The sequence below is a fragment of the Bison bison genome, unplaced genomic scaffold (assembly GCF_000754665.1).
Source record: "Bison bison bison isolate TAMUID 2011002044 unplaced genomic scaffold, Bison_UMD1.0 scf7180017864286, whole genome shotgun sequence".
Taxonomy (NCBI): domain Eukaryota; kingdom Metazoa; phylum Chordata; class Mammalia; order Artiodactyla; family Bovidae; genus Bison; species Bison bison.
In genome coordinates this window covers 845,737-849,510 of record NW_011494858.1, presented here as the reverse complement: position 1 = coordinate 849,510, position 3,774 = coordinate 845,737, and the positions used below count along the sequence as shown (strand labels likewise).

At 42.9% G+C, this 3,774-nt stretch overlaps 1 protein-coding gene across 1 annotated transcript in view; it reads right to left on the bottom strand.

The window, feature by feature from the left end:
- Positions 1-1,467: 1,467 nt before the first annotated feature.
- The window catches only part of CELF4 (CUGBP, Elav-like family member 4), a 313,421-nt gene continuing 311,114 nt past the window's right edge, over positions 1,468-3,774 (bottom strand). Inside the window, exon 16 of the mRNA XM_010849742.1 lies at positions 1,468-2,518. The gene's annotated coding sequence lies outside the window, so the exon portion shown is untranslated. The remainder of the gene's footprint in view (positions 2,519-3,774) is intronic.

Here is a 3,774-nt window from a genome sequence, read left to right as displayed (position 1 = left end):
GTTGTGTCTTCCCCCTCCTTTACTGCAGGTCCTGCCTCCACTGTCTCCTTCCTCAGCTCCTCAGAGCACATCCCCCCACCCCAACTCAAGGTGTTCTGGCTTGTCCTCCTTCCTGTTGGGTGTGGGCTCTGTGGCCAGTCCTACAAGGGAACCCAGGAATGGGCATGCGGTGGAGACTTTCAGAGGTACACTGAAGTAAAGAGAGACTTTTCTAGAAGGTCCAGGCAGCAGACTGGCTCCATGGAGGGAAGGATCAAAGCTACTTCCAGTGGGCCAGCCCTAGGGCACACATACTCGGCTGGCCAGACTCCAGGAACCACAGACCACCATGGAAGAGCCTTTTTTTTTTTTTAAACTGTGCTTTATTTAGGGCTAAGCTGGAGAAAGCGTCATCCAATAGTTACAGAAGGTTACAAGGAGCTTTAGGGAGTTGAGTGTGAAAAGAGCAGTTGTACTGAACTGCAGCTGTTTTTTTTTTTTTTTTTTACAACATCTGGACATCCTAAAAAGGAGCCAAGAGAAAGAAAAATAAATTTTTTAAAAATGATAATTAACCAACAAAATAGAAAGAAAGGAAAGACAGAAAGCCTGAGAGGAACCAGATAGATGTTCTAAAGCAAAAAATTAAAAAACATGGTAGGTCCAAGGGCCTCCCCGCCAGGCCTCCAGATGAACCAGAGGTCAGTGAGGAGGGTGTCAAGGCAGAAGGTCAAAGCAAGTCTTCCCAACGGTGCAAATAAATTATAATAAATATGTTATACTTTAAAATATATGTGTTCTTAAATAATTCAGTGTTTTTTTTTCTGATTCTGAGTTTTTTTAAGCAATGTCTTTTTTAACTGCTCTAAAGTCATTTACCAAAGATAAATATCGTGCTTTCATTAAATAGTTTTCCTTGTTTTTTTTCTCTATCATTACAATTAAAAGTCCTACAAAATATGCAAATTTATTTACAGAAAAACAGAGCCGGCATCATTTAAACATCCCTGTTTTTCAAAATTCCTTGTAAACAGTTTCAGAAATTCTTCAAAGATTGTTTTTTTTTTTTTTTTTTCTCTCTTGTTAAGGTTTTTGTGTGTGTGTGTGTTGTTTAGTTGTTTTAAGATGAAAGTTCCCAGGTCTCCCTTGCCCGGAAAGTCTCTGGAGCAAGCATGGAAGGCGAGTGAAGCGGAGGTGTCCGGGGCTTGCGCGGAGCGGGCGAGCGCGCGCAGCTCTCGGAGCGAAGCGAGGCGAGGGCGGCGGCGGCGGCGGCGGGCCTTCCTGCCAGCGGCGCGGCCTCCACCGGCGGTGGGCAGCCCGAGGCCCACGGTTCTGGGCGGGTCCGGCCTGGCCCTCGGGGTCAACGGCGTCCAACAGCACTCGCGGGGAGAAGGGATTGATGCTCAGTCTAAACTCTACAAAAGTACAGTCCTACAACATCTGGGATTTTAGCAATAACGCTAACTTCTATAGGTTTTTTTTTTTTCTTTTTTTTTTCTTTTTTGCTTTCCTCTAATTTTTCTTCTATTATATAGGTATTTTAAACTTCTCCTTTTTAAAATTCTGTACAACTATTATGATTTTAAGAGGGGGGGGAAGTTAGAAGCATTTACAGACTTTTCACAACAATTATCTTGCCTTGTCAGCCCCCTTTGTTCCCCTCGTTTTCTCACACTTCACAGTTAAGGAGTTTTTGTATTTTGTTGCTTTCCCCAAACATCCACCGATTTGTTCATCTTAACAGCTCCATCCAGACATATAATACAGAAAACCATAGGAAAGTGTCATAGACTTGAATGAGGGTAATCAAAGCGCCTCTCAAAGTATCAAAGAACTATTACCTTGCTGTTTTAAAAGCATTGAAGCATTATTTTTCCTTTTTTTAATTTTTTTGTTTTTTTTGGTTTTTTTTTTTTTTTTTTAATTACATTTTTTTTCATAGAATCGCTCTAAGCTGTTTCAAGAACAGCCGTGAGGCAGAAAGGAGGTTCCCCTCCAGTCCCCCTCTATTTGACCTAGAGCTACACATCTGCAATAAAAAGTTTGGTCCTTTGGTCCCTAAATAGCTAAAGGAATGACAGATAGAGATGCTCAGTGGCGACCTCCCAGCCGCCCCCTGGGGACCAGGCCCCGCCAGCCACACCGCTTGCCCCAGCCTGCCTCAGGCGCCCACGGGCTGGAAAAGCCCCGGGATCGGGAAGCAGCAGCCCTTCCCAGTTCCCAGCCCTGCAGTCTCCCCACCTTGTCTCAAGTTATTTTGTTTGAAAATTGCCTTGTTTTGTTTTGTTTTTTTCTTCTCATTTTTCTTCATCTTCTTCTTCCCTTTGTCATATACATATTTTTCCCCCAAACACGTGCCCTCTGAACTCCATAGACGCTATACTTTCCTTGAAGAAATGTGACAGTCACAGAGAGTGTCTGGAGTCTTCAGCTTGATTGATATTGGCTGATATGTCAAAGGTGTCATCCAACAGTTCTCATTTATAAATATATATAGAGAGAGGTTTGTTTTTTAATGTAGCCCGTTCAGCATCCTGCCCTAAAATGAAGAAAATCGGGGCTGATTAAGCCAAGAGAGGAAATGCAAAATACATCCAAACACCAAAAGGAACCTGCCTCGGGGGGTTAGGGTGGGAGCTCTGGGGGGGGATGGCGGGAGAGTGGGAAGAGACCAGTATGAGAATTAGTCATGATCATGATACGTAAAAAAAGAAATTGACTCTTGTATTCAGAGTAAGAACCACTGGGAGGGCTATAGGTGATGGCTGTGGCAGAGAAGAGGGTTTTTGATTTGGGTTCCTCTAGAGTTCTGGATTGGGGGATGGCTAGATCTAAGGGAAGAATTTGTGACTGTGGGGTATGACTTCATCATTAAACTGACCTCTGAGGGATCTAGCCCAGATACAATATGTATACAGAAGCCTAGCAAACAAGATGGCAGAAATCTAGCAGCCCAGCCCGCTCCTCCCCGCGTCCGTGACGTGAATTTTGTAGAACCCTGGCCCAGTTTCCAAGCGAACTGCCTCTTTCCCAAGGTCAGTAACTATTTGCGAGGCTATGTATATATATGTATATCTGGATATATGTGTAGAAGATATTCACCTGCACATATGTGGATATACATGGATATGTGTGTGTGTGTATGCATAGATACACACACACACAGACACACGTAATGTTTTTCTCATACATGCCAGGGAATTTAGAGGAAATTCAGCACTTTGAGGAAGTGGATGGGAGAACCTACAAGAAGTTAGAACGGATTTAATCATCAGTTAAATTAACTCCGACAGTTCTCGATTTTGTTTTGAATGGTGGCTTTTTGGTGTTTTGTTTTGCATTTCAAAGAAAAAAAAATCATGATCTGACTAGAATCAGAAGGAGAATGCTTAACCATTGTGAATTAACAAATGAGACTCGTCTCCATTCTAGCAAGCAGCTTCCACTTATACATGGGGGTGACTGGTTACATCAAGAGAGTTAGAACTGCAAAGCCCCCAGTTGAGGGGACAACGTCATGCGTATATCAATCCATGCTGGCAGGTTTTTCACACTGTTGATTCAACAAACAGCAAACCGTACACAGCAATCTAAACAATTACAACACCAAATAAAATAATAATAAAATTAAAAAACACTTGTCAAGGACCCTTTTTCAGTTGTAAACAAAAAAGTGCATTTTGCTTTTGTCAGTACTGTTTTTTCAAACCAACCAAAAAGCCCGCCCCCAGCCCCAGGTCCCCCACCTCCCCTCCCCACATTTAATTTAGCAGAAGTAGCTACAATACAAACCTT